The 17,245-nt window shown below is 41.6% G+C and overlaps 1 non-coding gene across 1 annotated transcript; it reads right to left on the reverse strand.

Annotated features, from left to right (window-relative positions):
• Nucleotides 1-712: 712 nt before the first annotated feature.
• trnal-uaa (transfer RNA leucine (anticodon UAA)) lies at nt 713-797 on the reverse strand. The gene has a single exon. It is a non-coding gene; the product is annotated as a tRNA-Leu (tRNA).
• Between the last annotated feature and the right edge of the window lie 16,448 nt (nt 798-17,245).

The following is a 17,245-nucleotide window of genomic DNA, read 5'->3' on the forward strand; positions in this document are numbered from 1 at the left end:
ACTGTATTTCTACTCAAGCACCGAGGGGTACATTGGAATGTTGTAAAACCGAGTCCCACCAGTCAATGCTTTTAAAGCTAGCAGTGGGAGTCTACAACATTGGTCACTTAAAATCAAAGCCTGATCTTCAAGTTTGTTTTTGTAACAGAAAATAAACGGAAGGTTGCACCAAGATTTGAACTTGGAAAACGTGGCACTGGACCAGGAGCTTTGGTGTAGGATTAATAGTGCCCTGGACCGCAAGGCTTTCCCCCCGTTCTGATTGCACACAGTCCTTCAACATCCATTTTTCCTGTTGGAATCCAAAATGCGACGTTTCATTTCTTGGTTCATACTGGCAGCTGGCAGCAGGTCTGGAGAACTGCACTATCAGCACCCAACCGTGCGCCACAACCACTGATATCATAATTAAATGAATTGCTGTGAGTAGTAATATTACTATAGCTTATGTCAAAAGTCTAATTTATGACCCTTTTGACCTTTTTTTGACCTTATAGGTATGAATTTATGAATATATAATGAGGGGGCGTGTATTTATGAATTTATGAATATATAATGAGGGGGCGGGGATTTTATATTGGTATTGATATATATATATATATATATATATATATATATATATATATATATATAAAACAGACCCTTTGTATTTTACAAGTGCTTATAAACATTAAATATTTATAAATGTAAAAGAGTATGAAAATAAAATAATTACTGTGGGTAGGATTCGAACCCACGCTGACAATTGAGTCAAAAGGATCTTAAGTCCTTCGCCTTAACCACTTGGCCACAACAGTTTTTCTTAAAACATTAATAAATAAAAAAATAAATAAGTATTAAGCTTACCGGGGGTTTCAGAGAATCAAGGTGGTATGGTGTTTGAGCAAAAGGTCGAACAGATGGAGACTATGATGGGTTTTTGTTTTTTTAAAGGGGCATGTCTGGGCATGTTTTTCAGACCTTATAAAAAGGAGGAAAATATTTGGGCAGTTTATTAGAGTGTTACAGAAGATGTCTCATACCGTTGTTAGTTGCTGCTCAGAGAAAGTGGATCTTGAGGATCGGGAAATGTCTGAACTTATAAAAGCCTTTAAAAAAATGCACATTAGCCCTTCCACAGATGCAAAAGAAACCACGGCTTGTAAAAAAGTTTCAAGAGAGAGTCCAAGCAAGGGGTCTTCAAGCATTCTTCCCAAGGATCGTCTGTGTACTGTACAACCTCCTCTGTGGACTGAACTGAAAACAAACATCAATGAGAGAGAGGGGCGGATGTATTAGGGTAACTCTGAAAACGCCCCCTAGGGGCGGCGCCTCAAGGACCACCCATTCAAGGATCTCTGATAGGTCATCTCAAAGGATCCCCCCCGGTGCCTGAGGCGTCAACACCCTCATAGGCCGAAACCTAATCTTGGGGAGCATACTAAAGGGGCTCCCCACATGTCCTTTTGATTGAAGGAGTCTGACATCATGGCTTCTGCAAACTTTAGATACTTCTCTGAAAATGCCATTCTTGAACCTTGCGATCTTGAGATGGATTGGACCAGTGAAGAAATGACCCAGCTTATAAAAGACTTTGAAAATGTCCCGCTCCTCAACCCTGCAGAGTCTGATGACGTTGATGGGGGCTTAGGCATCTCTTTTGAAAAAGTATTAAAGATCTCTATGGGTCTCGTGGCTTCTCTATTGGAAGTGATCATTGACCGTGATATGGTGAAAAATTGCCGTGGTTGCGAAATTGACCACCCGAGCCAGCTGAGACACAGCTGCCTTTTTGAAGCGGCCCCCAATTATTTTGATCAACATTTTGAAGAAATACTAGAAAAAATACACGTCCCGTGGCTGAAACTTCTGGTGGCTAAAGCTCTAGCTTGTTTCAATTTTCATCCATCTTTGACAAAACTTCAGAAACTGGTGGAAGATATTTTAACAGAGCTAAGACCAGAACACAGCATTAGACGTAAACTGATTCATCTACAAGAAACCCTGGATGACAAGACCCAAGACATTGTTAACAAAATTACCAAAGCTTTCTACCATCGCAGTTTTACAAACCTGCGCGCTCCATTAGCATATTACGGGGCCTGTGACTTTGAAAATGGGCAACGTCCAGACTCCAGCAAAACTGAGGAAAACCATGGAGGGGCTGCTGTTTGAGTTATTAGCTGAGAAAGTGGCTTGCAAGAGACTCTTTCAAAACCTGATCCCCGTAAATGTAAAAATGTTCAGCAATTTAAAAAGTGTAACTGATTTAATCCGTAAAGATATTGATACTAAAGAATGGTCAGAGTTGGTAAATACACATGTAAAACACTGTAAACCCTTAAATGCATTTTTAATGAATATATTACCTAAAATGTTTGATGAAATAGAAGATTGCAAATGTACACATATCCTTGTTTTGTATGCTTATGTGACTGATGTATGTTTTTATAACATGGCCAGGTTTTTAAGAGATGAAGATATATCGATAGTTGTGCAAAATGTCGTGGATTATTTAGTGACTAATCATGAATGTTTGTGTAAAAACTTTATAGCTCTTCTAAAATGTCCTAATCTTCTTGATAAACTGTGAATAAAACTTTTGAACTTCCCACATGTCTCTGAAGTGTTATGATAACCTTTGAATAAAAACTTTTTGAAAGTCATATTGTTCTCAGTTGTGTTATTTTGGTTAAAGATGACACACCAGCGTATGAAAAAAATATACTATGATCCCTCAAATCCTGGAGGTTTAGGGGGTTTACAGACTCTTCAAAGAGCTCTGAGGTCTGATGGACCTAAAGTCTCTGAGAGGGTCTTAACTGACTTTTTATCAGAGCAAGACTCATATACGTTGCATAAGCCCTCTAAAATAAACTTTAAAAGAAACACCGTATTTGTATCTAATATCGACACACAATGGCAAGCTGATTTAGTGGATATGTCTAGCTTGTCAAAAGAAAATGGAGGTTATAAGTACATGTTAACATGTATAGATATCTTATCCAAATATGCATGGGTCTTGCCTTTGAAAAATAAGTCATCTAAGATGGTGACAGAGGCGTTCAAGAGGATCATCAGCGCTGGTAGGAAACCTAAAAAAACTACAAACTGATAAAGGGGCCGAATTTCTAAACAAAGCATTTCAGAACATGCTAAAAAAACATAATATTCTACACTTTACCACGGGGAATGAACTAAAAGCATATATTGTTGAGAGATACAACAGGACTCTTAAAACAAGAATGTGGAAATATTTCACCGCTTTTAACACGCACAAGTATATGGATAAACTACAAGAAATTGTACAGGCATATAACAACTCCTTCCACCGTAGTTTTCAAATGAAACCTTCAGAAGTTAATGAAGATAATTCATTTAAAGTGTTTAAAACTTTATACTCTAAGAAGAAAAGCCCTAAACATATAAAGTTTAAGTTTGCCACTGGTGACAGCGTAATAATTTCAAAGTTAAGAGCTCCCTTTATAAAAGGCTATGAGCAGACGTTTACATCAGAGATTTTTCCTATAACAGAATGTATACCAAGATTTCCACCGGTGTATAAACTATGTGATTATGATGGAGAGCCTATAATGGGCACCTTTTATGAACCAGAATTACAGAAAATAAATGTTAAAACTGATAGGCTGTTTAGGATAGAGAAGATAGTTGCCGAGAAAAAGGAAAATGGCAAAAAGTCTTATCTCATAAAATGGGCCGGTTAGCCTGAAAAATTTAACAGTGGGTCGCAGAGCATCAGGTGGTAGATCTAAAGAGTTGACAAGTACAGAGTGTATTTAATTACACTTAAAACATTATTCAAAATGTCTCAAGACTCTTTTATGTAACTCTGCCTAGTAACGCTTCACAGGAGGTTTTCCCTAAAAACGCTACAGTGCCTTGCGAAAGTATTCGGCCCCCTTGAACTTTGCGACCTTTTGCCACATTTCAGGCTTCAAACATAAAGATATGAAACTGTAATTTTTTGTGAAGAATCAACAACAAGTGGGACACAATCATGAAGTGGAACAAAATTTATTGGATATTTCAAACTTTTTTAACTAATAAAAAACTGAAAAATTGGGCGTGCAAAATTATTCAGCCCCTTTACTTTCAGTGCAGCAAACTCTCTCCGGAAGTTCAGTGAGGATCTCTGAATGATCCAATGTTGACCTAAATGACTAATGATGATAAATAGAATCCACCTGTGTGTAATCAAGTCTCCGTATAAATGCACCTGCACTGTGATAGTCTCAGAGGTCCGTTTAAAGCGCAGAGAGCATCATGAAGAACAAGGAACACACCAGGCAGGTCCGAGATACTGTTGTGGAGAAGTTTAAAGCCGGATTTGGATACAAAAAGATTTCCCAAGCTTTAAACATCCCAAGGAGCACTGTGCAAGCGATAATATTGAAATGGAAGGAGTATCAGACCACTGCAAATCTACCAAGACCTGGCCGTCCCTCTAAACTTTCAGCTCATACAAGGAGAAGACTGATCAGAGATGCAGCCAAGAGGCCCATGATCACTCTGGATGAACTGCAGAGATCTACAGCTGAGGTGGGAGACTCTGTCCATAGGACAACAATCAGTCGTATACTGCACAAATCTGGCCTTTATGGAAGAGTGGCAAGAAGAAAGCCATTTCTTAAAGATATCCATAAAAAGTGTCGTTTACAGTTTGCCACAAGCCACCTGGGAGACACACCAAACATGTGGAAGAAGGTGCTCTGGTCAGATGAAACCAAAATCGAACTTTTTGGCAACAATGCAAAACGTTATGTTTGGCGTAAAAGCAACACAGCTCATCACCCTGAACACACCATCCCCACTGTCAAACATGGTGGTGGCAGCATCATGGTTTGGGCCTGCTTTTCTTCAGCAGGGACAGGGAAGATGGTTAAAATTGATGGGAAGATGGATGGAGCCAAATACAGGACCATTCTGGAAGAAAACCTGATGGAGTCTGCAAAAGACCTGAGACTGGGACGGAGATTTGTCTTCCAACAAGACAATGATCCAAAACATAAAGCACAATCTACAATGGAATGGTTCACAAATAAACATATCCAGGTGTTAGAATGGCCAAGTCAAAGTCCAGACCTGAATCCAATCGAGAATCTGTGGAAAGAACTGAAAACTGCTGTTCACAAATGCTCTCCATCCAACCTCACTGAGCTCGAGCTGTTTTGCAAGGAGGAATGGGCAAAAATTTCAGTCTCTCAATGTGCAAAACTGATAGAGACATACCCCAAGCGACTTACAGCTGTAATCGCAGCAAAAGGTGGCGCTACAAAGTATTAACTTAAGAGGGCTGAATAATTTTGCACGCCCAATTTTTCAGTTTTTTATTTGTTAAAAAAGTTTGAAATATCCAATAAATTTCGTTCCACTTCATGATTGTGTCCCACTTGTTGTTGATTCTTCACAAAAAATTACAGTTTCATATCTTTATGTTTGAAGCCTGAAATGTGGCAAAAGGTCGCAAAGTTCAAGGGGGCCAAATACTTTCGCAAGGCACTGTATATATATATATATATATATCAGACATTGTTTATATAACATTTGCATGAATATACAACAAAATGCATCAGACAATGTTTACACAGCATATGCATGAATATACAACAAAATGTACAGATATGTAAACTCAATAAAAACAGTAACATCTTAATAACTTTCCCATAACTGCTGCCTTTTTTTCTGCTTCTTATGCATGGGGGTCTCTAAGGGTCGTTTTTTATAAGCTTCTATGAGTTGTCGTGTTTGAGAATTAGGTACTGTAGAATAGGGGACATTTATTACAGACAAACCTTTGATGAATTCGGACCATCCTACAGGTAACCTATGTTCAGGGATATGGGTATGCCCCGTTGCAGCCCTGATTAAATCAACCATATGCGACCCTCTAATGTTCTTGCCCCTAAGAATGAATTCCCCTTGATCATTCCATGAGGTAACCAAAGCATTCTGAGACATAGCGTTTAAAATAAAATTAGCATTTTTCTTAGATCTGGAGGGAACGCTACTCATAACAGCAGTCACTATCTTAGATTCAGATTCTGCTGCCGGTTGGGCCGTTTCCTCAGAGGGGGGTGTAATTAATGTAAGGGTATTAAACTCTTTTTCACTCTGTTTAAGCAGGGTTAGATATCTCTGCAAGGAGTTGGTGTATAGCTTAACTTTCTCATGGTCACTGATGTCGCTTCTAAGTAGAATGCTTTTCATTTCAGAGTCAAGTCGGCTTTCAACAGCTTTTTTAATAGGCTCGGGGTGCTGGGGCTCAGGCTGCCGAAGTCTATCGAGTTGATGCTGGGGTATCAGAAACATTTTCTGGGAGTGAGTCATTTTTACAAATTAACTTTGAGGCGATAAGAGTCCTGATAAAAAAGGCAATGCAATCCTTATTAAAGCGCCGATAAAACCACCACTCTGATTCACAAATTTTTTCTTCTTTTTAATTGAATGCTTCTTATTGCATAGGCTCTTTATAACACAACGCTGCTTTTTGAGAGTGTTTAACTGACTCGAAGTTAAGGGGATGTGACCCTTTAAGGCATTTAAGGCAATTTCCACAATCGATTTGATAAAATCGTCGGAGGCGTTTCATAAAATTGCTCTTCTCTGATGAGCAGAGCTATGAACTATGCTCTTTAAGAGATGGAGGTTACGTTTTATTCTAGCCGACATGCTGCGCTGTTGCATAGCCTAGATAAATAAAAGTTTTAGAGCAATAACCTGTCGCTTATAGGTGTTTTGGTGCAAAACTGATAGAGACATACCCCAAGCGACTTACAGCTGTAATCGCAGCAAAAGGTGGCACTACAAAGTATTAACTTAAGGGGGCTGAATAATTTTGCATGCCCAATTTTTCAGTTTTTTATTTGTTAAAAAAGTTTGAAATATCCAATAAATTTCGTTCCACTTCATGATTGTGTCCCACTTGTTGTTGATTCTTCACAAAAAATTACAGTTTCATATCTTTATGTTTGAAGCCTGAAATGTGGCAAAAGGTCGCAAAGTTCAAGGGGGCCGAATACTTTCGCAAGGCACTGTATATATATATATATATCAGACATTGTTTATATAACATTTGCATGAATATACAACAAAATGCATCAGACAATGTTTACACAGCATATGCATGAATATACAACAAAATGTACAGATATGTAAACTCAATAAAAACAGTAACATCTTAGTAACTTTCCCATAACTGCTGCCTTTTTTTCTGCTTCTTATGCATGGGGGTCTCTAAGGGTCGTTTTTTATAAGCTTCTATGAGTTGTCGTGTTTGAGAATTAGGTACTGTAGAATAGGGGACATTTATTACAGACAAACCTTTGATGAATTCGGACCATCCTACAGGTAACCTATGTTCAGGGATATGGGTATGCCCCGTTGCAGCCCTGATTAAATCAACCATATGCGACCCTCTAATGTTCTTGCCCCTAAGAATGAATTCCCCTTGATCATTCCATGAGGTAACCAAAGCATTCTGAGACATAGCGTTTAAAATAAAATTAGCATTTTTCTTAGATCTGGAGGGAACGCTACTCATAACAGCAGTCACTATCTTAGATTCAGATTCTGCTGCCGGTTGGGCCGTTTCCTCAGAGGGGGGGTGTAATTAATGTAAGGGTATTAAACTCTTTTTCACTCTGTTTAAGCAGGGTTAGATATCTCTGCAAGGAGTTGGTGTATAGCTTAACTTTCTCATGGTCACTGATGTCGCTTCTAAGTAGAATGCTTTTCATTTCAGAGTCAAGTCGGCTTTCAACAGCTTTTTTAATAGGCTCGGGGTGCTGGGGCTCAGGCTGCCGAAGTCTATCGAGTTGATGCTGGGGTATCAGAAACATTTTCTGGGAGTGAGTCATTTTTACAAATTAACTTTGAGGCGATAAGAGTCCTGATAAAAAAGGCAATGCAATCCTTATTAAAGCGCCGATAAAACCACCACTCTGATTCACAAATTTTTTCTTCTTTTTAATTGAATGCTTCTTATTGCATAGGCTCTTTATAACACAACGCTGCTTTTTGAGAGTGTTTAACTGACTCGAAGTTAAGGGGATGTGACCCTTTAAGGCATTTAAGGCAATTTCCACAATCGATTTGATAAAATCGTCGGAGGCGTTTCATAAAATTGCTCTTCTCTGATGAGCAGAGCTATGAACTATGCTCTTTAAGAGATGGAGGTTACGTTTTATTCTAGCCGACATGCTGTGCTGTTGCATAGCCTAGATAAATAAAAGTTTTAGAGCAATAACCTGTCGCTTATAGGTGTTTTGATTTGGTATTTCTCATGATGTAAGCAACTGACCAATCAGGAGTAAATAAACCAGTTATTAGACGATATGCTTCAGGGGTTTGGGCCTTTAAGTCTATTAAAAGATAACCATAGGGTTTTTTTGTCGCATCTTCAAACGCTTCTAAGAAAAACTTGGAGTTCCCGGGGTACATCTGACGGGCTAGTGTGTTGATTTGAAGTTTATCTCGAGGGTTTTTAAACAGAATAATGTAATTGGCATTCAAGTTTATGGTGCGGCTCATTTTTCCTTGAAAAAACAAATTTTGAACCAAATACAGTACGCATAAATTCCTATGATGAACGTATTTTGTAAAAGCTTTCTGTATTTCATCATTTCCGCTAGCTGCTTCCATCAAGTCATCTATAATGAGTAAATTGATTTTGTTAGGAGGAATTAAATTATCATCGGTTAATGAATCTGGTATGCCTTCAATAAATTAGATATTTTTAAATTTAAGGGCCAATTCATTGTATAATCCCTGCCAACAACTATAACTCCAAATGATATTCTCAGGGGTTTTGGAAAAGATCTGTTGAGAGTTTTCTAAAAGCTGCTTCACAAAATAACTTTTCCCCGAATTGGAGGGTCCCGATATTATAGCTGCAATAGGCACAGATAGTCTAATATCAAAACCTTCTTCAGTACTGTGGCAAAGTGCCCCGCCCCTGTGTGCATTTGTGTGTTCTGTGTATGTATGGATGCGTGTGTATGTTAATGTTGGTGTATAGATTGGTACACGGGATATAAACGGGTCTGTGTTTCACGTGTGTTTAAAAAGTGTAGATTTGTATTTAGGCACGAGGAGAGCACAAATCACTTCACGTGCTGGTTAAATGTAATATGTGAGCACGGGGTTGCACAGAATTAATTCACGTGCTGGGATTCAAGTGAATAATTAATTAGTAATTGAATCCCAGCACAATAGTATATATAGACGCACATTTCTTGCAGTCGGGGTTAGGTGTTCGGGAGTGGAGAACGGGTGTGGAGAAGGAGAGTTAAAATAAGAGAAAAGATCGTAAATATAATAGTTGTTTGTACTCACCGTGTTTGTTTGTCTCCGTGCACCGTTTGTTAAGTGTTTAGTCCGTTTTGTTTATATGTTTCTTTTGGCTACCAGTGCCGTGTCCTGTTTTGCTGTTTACAACCCTTTTATTTGTTAAATAAACGCTGAGTGCAGCCATTGCACTCAGCTCATCATCACCACCGTCTCTGTCTGTGTATTCCTGTCTGGTCTGACGCCACCCACTCTGGCTGTCTTTGTGACACGTGGTGTCATCGTGGGATAGCCGCGCCTCCAAGCGTCAGACCAGGAGGGGTTTTGTTAAAAAAAAAATATATATATATATATATATATAATGGCAGAAGACGCCACAAAATGGCGGGACTGGTTCCTGGAGAATGCTGGGCTGGAGGCCCAGGCTCTGCCCATAGTCGTTCGGGCCCTGTGGATGATGGACAGTGAGAGATGGGAGGCCTATCAGCAGGAACACACCCCAAACACCTTGGAGGAAGGTGTGGAGTTTCTCCTCAGCTACCTGGAGGCAACGATAAACGGAACAGCAGCCCAGGTAGCAGGACCACCAGCAGAGGAGTACCTGCTGTCCCCATCTCCACCAGCAGAGGGTGAATGCCTGCTGGTTTTGCCTCCACAGCCCAAGCGGGAGGCAGAGACAGATAAAGAGGTGAAGGACAGGGAGGAGGAGTGCCGCCTAAGGGCCAGGCATCCACGGCGATGTAACAAGCCATCGCCGGGGTGCCTCCTTTGCGACCAGGATCACCTGTTCGCCCACTGTCCCTTCCGCAGTTATGGGGAGGAGCCTGAGCATCCACAGCCCAAGCGGGAGGAGCCTGAGCGTCCACAGCCCAAGCGGGAGGAGCCTGAGGGTCCACAGCCCAAGCGGGAGGAGCCTGAGCGTCCACAGCCCAAGCGGGAGGAGCCTGAGCGTCCACAGCCCAAGCGGGAGGAGCCTGAGCGTCCACAGCCCAAGCGGGAGGAGCCTGAGCGTCCACAGCCCAAGCGGGAGGAGCCTGAGCGTCCACAGCCCAAATGGGAGGAGCCTGAGCGTCCACAGCCCGAGCGGGAGGAGCCTGAGCGTCCACAGCCCAAATGGGAGGAGCCTGAGCGTCCACAGCCCGAGCGGGAGGAGCCTGAGCGTCCACAGCCCAAATGGGAGGAGCCCGAACGTCCTACGCCTGAGTGGGAGGAGCCCGAACGTCCTACGCCTGAGTGGGAGGAGCCCGAACGTCCTACGCCTGAGTGGGGGGAGCCCGAACGTCCACAGCCCAAAAGGGAGGAGTCGGTGCGTCCACAGCCCAAAAGGGAGGAGTCGGTGCGTCCACAGCCCAAAAGGGAGGAGTCGGTGCGTCCACAGCCCAAAAGGGAGGAGTCGGTGCGTCCACAGCCCAAAAAGAGGGAAGTCGGGGCTTCCACAGCCGTAGGACCCAAGCTGCCAGCAGAGGGAGAATGCCTGCTGGTCCCACCTCCACCAGCAGAGGGTGAATACCTGCTGGTGCCGTCCCAAGAGCCAGAAGGGGAGGAGTTACAGGCTCAACCCCCTGAAAATTTTTGGGGGGGAGAAGGGCAGGATGCTGGTGTCCCCCAGCAGCCTCTAGCTATGCTGCTGAAGGCAGCACGGCGCGCACATGCCCAGCCGCCACAGCAGAGGGAGCCAGCACCACCACAGCCTCCCTCTGAGTGGCCAGCATCAGCCCCATCGCCTCTACCTCCGCCACCTCCACCAGCAGAGGGTGAATACCTGCTGGTTCCACCACCGCCAGGAGCAGAGGAGCTGGAGCTGCCTCTGCCTCCACCACCGCCAGGAGCAGAGGAGCTGGAGCTGCCTCTGCCTCCACCACCGCCAGGAGCAGAGGAGCTGGAGCTGCCTCTGCCTCCACCACCGCCAGGAGCAGAGGAGCTGGAGCTGCCTCTGCCTCCGCCACCGCCCGGAGCAGAGGAGCAGGAGCTGCCTCTGCTGCCCGTACCTCCGCAGGGAGTACGGTGGCCGGAGCCCCAAAAAGGGGAGCTGCCGGCCACGAAGAAGGGGGAGGAGGTCTGGAGACCACTTTCCCCAGCAGCAGTTTCGCTGCAGGAGTTCTTGTGGCCGGAGCCCCACAGGAGGGAGCTGCCGGCTACGAAGAAGGGGGAGGTCGGGGGACCACCTGCCCCCGCAGCTTTTTCGCTGCAGGACGGGACCAGCATGCTGTCAGCCGTGCCACTACCGGCAGGGGAGCTGACAGCATTCCCAGCCATGGGCCCACTGAAGCCTCCCTTCCCAGCCCGAGACTTTGTCCTGGACTGCTGGGTTTTTAAGGGGGGAGGTGGCCGTTGAGGCCATGTGTGCTGCGCACAAGGGGGGGTATATGTGGCAAAGTGCCCCGCCCCTGTGTGCATTTGTGTGTTCTGTGTATGTATGGATGCGTGTGTATGTTAATGTTGGTGTATAGATTGGTACACAGGATATAAACGGGTCTGTGTTTCACGTGTGTTTAAAAAGTGTAGATTTGTATTTAGGCACGAGGAGAGCACAAATCACTTCACGTGCTGGTTAAATGTAATATGTGAGCACGGGGTTGCACAGAATTAATTCACGAGCTGGGATTCAAGTGAATAATTAATTAGTAATTGAATCCCAGCACAATAGTATATATAGACGCACATTTCTTGCAGTCGGGGTTAGGTGTTCGGGAGTGGAGAACGGGTGTGGAGAAGGAGAGTTAAAATAAGAGAAAAGATCGTAAATATAATAGTTGTTTGTACTCACCGTGTTTGTTTGTCTCCGTGCACCGTTTGTTAAGTGTTTAGTCCGTTTTGTTTATATGTTTCTTTTGGCTACCAGTGCCGTGTCCTGTTTTGCTGTTTACAACCCTTTTATTTGTTAAATAAACGCTGAGTGCAGCCATTGCACTCAGCTCATCATCACCACCGTCTCTGTCTGTGTATTCCTGTCTGGTCTGACGCCACCCACTCTGGCCGTCTTTGTGACAAGTACCCATAAGGAATCGATGTGAAATCAGAACGCAAGACTCGCTTATTGTAGACTATTTGAAAGGTTTTCTGGAGTGGTTTGTTTTCCAATTGAAATTCTTTTTTATTGCGGTGAATCTGGGAGCCTCGAATCATGATATGCTCTGCAGGGGTGTTTCTATCATGATTCACAAAGTTTTGTACAAGGTCTTTTAATGAAGCGAGGTTAATTAATTTGGAATTCTCATAGTTTAGGGTAATCCCCTTTACTTTGAGACATGTTTTTCCATTGTTTGTGACGTATCCATATGTTTTAGGGCCCCCTGACACAAACTCTGTAATGTATTCCCCTGGCTGCTGACAAAGATTACAGAGTCTGTATCATGATACAGACATCGACCCTGCAGACGATCCAAGAGGTTATAGAGCTCTAGCCGGGCGTCAGCGGTAGTAAATGCCGCTATGAATACGTTTACATTACCTGTGGGAGTATAGGTATCAGAAGCGTAACGCCACTGAACCTGAGCCACAGTATCACTTACAAAACAAAAATGTGAAACCTGGTATCTTTTTGAAAAGAGATAATGGAAAAACTGGTCAGGATCCTTTACCAAGCTTATAGAGAGCTGGTTAGTTCTCTGTGCTAGTTTTCCCCACAAACTATTGAGGCATAGTTTGGAGATTTGTCTTTTAGCAGGATTAACATTAATGTTTTGAGGATCTAATTGAACCCCCTCTTTCTGAAAATATTCCGCAATATAACGCTCTTTACGCTCCTCATCGGTACAATGAGCAGGGTAGCCTGAACTTTCCTGTTTCCCCTTGAGATGACTATTAATGTAACCTGTAAAGAGAGTGTCAGATTTCTGAGGAAAATGCCACACTTCATGTATTTTAGACACTTTGTAACCTTTCTCAAGAGCTTTAACAACCTCTACACTGCACCATGTCCCTGTCAAGGCTCTTTCTCCAGAGGTATGATTACATACCCCCGTCTGGTTTAGTGTTTCCGCGCATGAGCGGCAGAGGGTAAACATTAATTTACCACAGATGCGGGCAGGCAGTACAGGGAAATAAAGACCCCTAGGAGGCAGAACAGTTAATTTGAACAATCCAAAGTACTGGCTCAAGTCTTGAAAATTATGGTAAATTACAGTAGGATGGTCTACGGGATACACTTTTGTTTTGTTAACAAACGGATACAAACTAGTGAAATCAAAGTATTCCACCCTTTCATTTTCTTGGGCCACATAATGTAATGTAATGGCATTTGTACGCCCCCCAAACAGAGCCTCCCGTGGATTTATGTGTTCTGGAAAATCAGAACGAATCAGAAAATCGTGAAATTTAGGCTGTTTTTTCAGGGTGTTCCATTCATGTTCCCAAATAACTCTGACTTCCAACCCGTAAACCTTTTGCAATGTTTCAATCTTTTCATCAAAGTGATGACGCATCGTACCACACGATACTTTGCTTAAGGGGTTTACATCGGCCGAATCATAGCACAAGGGACAACCATGAAAAAAACACCCTGCAAATTCAAAAGCCGTACGCATACCATTAATCACAGCATAACCGTCCAAGAAAAAGGGTCCTATTTTAAGCTCTCCGTAGTTTAAAGCATGTTGAATGAAAACATTTTCAGTTTCTACTACATACATTAACCATTGTATCGAGGCATTTGAAAAGCTTTTTTGCTGCTCACTGTAATTGTCGGGAGGAATGATCGCTATTGTGTCTTTAGGCATGAATTTAAAAAGTTAAAGGAATCAATGTAACGCATCTTAAAAGCCTTGTCTGTAAAATACATCAACTTGCTACCCTGAGCTATGATATTTGGGTTAATTCCATTGGTTACTAAATAATTCATCAGTAAATAACTGTCATAAGACTTTGCATTGTGTGCCAAGAAAGTATATCCTGCATAACAAGGTCTACGATACCGCTCAAAAAACTTTTTCACACATTCCTCGCCCTCCCAAAACCATGATTCACCACCCATGTGCATGCAGTACAAATAATTAGGAATGTGCACGCCAGCTTCCTGACGACATTCAAAATCATAAAACACATATTTGTCTGTGGGTTCCTTAGGTTTAAGCATTTGAATGAAGCATTTATGATCACTGTGAGGTAACAACACGGCTTTACATAGCTTACAGTAAGGAGTAAGACACTTATGAGTCTGTGGCTTTGTCGGGTCACATTTATAGAGAGAATAGCACCTTGTACAAAGTTTTAAAAGGTCACACATAGAAACCTGTTTTTCACTGTTGGCTTTATCTCGGAGAATCTTATGCTCATCATAACAGAGCTGTGAGCGACAATAACGATTGCAAACGTTACATTTTACCTTTACTGAGGACTTGCTGTTACAATCTGGTGAAAAACACACATTGCAGTGTCCTTCACAGCGATGTCCCGATCAGTTACTATATGCTGTGTAACAGTAATTACACAGATAGGCTGCACCCAGAAAACCTTTCAAGTTAACAATACCATAGAAATGATTCTCATGAAGAAACAGAAATACAGTTTTGTTTTTTGCTCGAGTATCTGTTTGGTGATTCAGGAACACATCCTTTTGAGGACATATGTACCAGACCACAATTTTAACATCTAAGGCCTGTTCAAATTTATCTATGTCTACAAACGACACCATTTGATGTTCACTTAATCCCACACTCTGTTGAAGTTTTAAAGCCTCAGCCATACACGTATCATAAGCCCCTCTGAATTCTGGAAATAACAAGCTCAGAACGCTGTAGGCAAAACATAATTGATTGTCTCTGTTGTAACATATAATCAGATGCTTGGCTTTTTTTCTAATAAGCTCACTTTTCATTAAGGTCTGCAAACATCTCCTAACACCACCTCCTTCTGGACACCTAATAACCTGGACAATCAACATTAAAGAGTCATCAGCCAAAATTTCACTATGACTTTGAAGGAGAGCTTCAATCTGACTGAGAAAATCGTCTAGACTTAAATTGGCTCCAGTCATTTTTACATACACTGGTATATCTAAGGATCCCGCTCGTAATTCAAGCTGCACAACGTCTGAGGGTCTTAGCGTTCTAGAAACCTCACTCAACATATTCTCTAACGTTTCATGTAACACCGTAAAAACTTCAGCGTAGGAATCCAAGTCATACAGATGTGTAAAGTTAAGAGGGTGCTTCAATTCGAAATTGTTAAACATAGGTCTATGTCTACGCTGTACACCTTCCCCACCAATTCTATCACTGTCACTATCCCTATGGGGGGGCCTGTAAACCTGAAGGACCTGCCACTTGATCATCATGTAATACACCACCCCCCGGGACTTTTATGCTAAAAGAATCATCACGGTAAGCCCCATCGTTCAAACCTCCCCCTATTTGTTTTTCCACATCAACTACACTCTCTAGAGTATCATGATGCTCTCTATACATTTCATGCAGAAGCTTATCCAAAGAGTCAAAATTGATCTGAGTCAATTTAGCATCATTAACAAACACACGGCACTGGGAGTTATTGCTGTCTATATTAGTGGAGTTGTCATTTATCGGGGGCCTATCTGTAGAAATTTCATCAATCAGAGCCCTGATTGACGGTAAACTATACGCGTTATAATTTAAATCATTTAATAGTTTGTCTAGATAGTCAAAATTCTCAAAACCATTTAAATTTTGGGGGTGAACAGGGGGCGGACTGACATTGGGGGCTGTAGACATACTATGTGTATGGGAACTTGTTGAAGGATCAGAATTTAAGGTATTTTTAGGAACGAATATAGAATTAACCACAGAATTTGACACAGTATGACTCGGATCAATTGAAACCTTTTTATTTTTTAGAACTCCATTCACAGCAGCATCATCATTGTCAGAATCATCAACAGTAATTTCAATGTGTTTCCTTTTACATGTTTTTTTGTGATGGGGTTCCATTGTAGCTCTACAAATACACTGTTATTGTTTTAAGAAACCCAGCATTTTCAATAGGGTAATTAATGTTTGTATATTCTGAGCCACTTCTGGGTCAGAAACTAGGGCCCTTATAGCAGGATGTCTGTAAATGATCTGCTCTATAGTCAGATGTACATGTTTCAATAGCTCAGCGCTGTGATACCTAGCAGTAGTTGAAGTTGAGGGGAGCGTAGGTTTTAGCCTTTGTGATACTTTGGAGACTGTGGGGGTGCCTCTTGATTGTAGCGAAGTATGAAACCTTTCGGAAAATTTACGCGGCCTTTTAGACTTTGGGTCTCTGCTGAAGGATGTGTCGTCCTCGGAAGATTCGCTTTCCACAAGAAGTGTACATCTAGTGGGCCGTTCTAAATGAAAATATGCCAAAATATACAATCAGACCAAAAATACCTTAACAGATGTTTGAAATATTTACATACTTTAAAAAAAAAAAAAAAAAAAAAAAAAAGGGGGTATACGCATGTATAACCTGGCCCTCCTCCGAAGTACAGGCCACGTCGTTCCTTTCGGCTTTTTCAGGATCTTCTAAAATAATATAAACGGTTGAATATGAATGTTTTAACCTAAAAATAATTAATATTATGAAAAACGATCAAACATATTTTATTAATCTATAAAAACAATACGGTTCATACTTTTAGACAATTCGGAGTCTGACGCTAGGTCGCTGAATGATGTCTTGAAGTACTGTTCCAAAAGCTCAGAATCTTCAATATATTCAGAATGAATCAGTTATGTTTTTAAAAGGAAATCATAATAAAATAAAAAAAAACAATGTCTAACATGTAATATCATTCACGCACTATATATATATATATATATATATATATATATATATATATATATATATATCATAAGTACATTTATGTATTTGTTATTAATAAAACAAACAGACAAATATGTCTACTATTTTACTCACTTTCATGCGTTTTTGTTATCACTGAGAAATTATTTAAAAAGTCCTCAGGCACGATTAGATCGCACGGTAGCTCAAGGGAAATGCTATGCAATTTAAAAGGAGG

This window comes from Acipenser ruthenus, chromosome 11, assembly GCF_902713425.1.
Source record: "Acipenser ruthenus chromosome 11, fAciRut3.2 maternal haplotype, whole genome shotgun sequence".
NCBI classification, from domain to species: Eukaryota; Metazoa; Chordata; class Actinopteri; order Acipenseriformes; family Acipenseridae; genus Acipenser; species Acipenser ruthenus.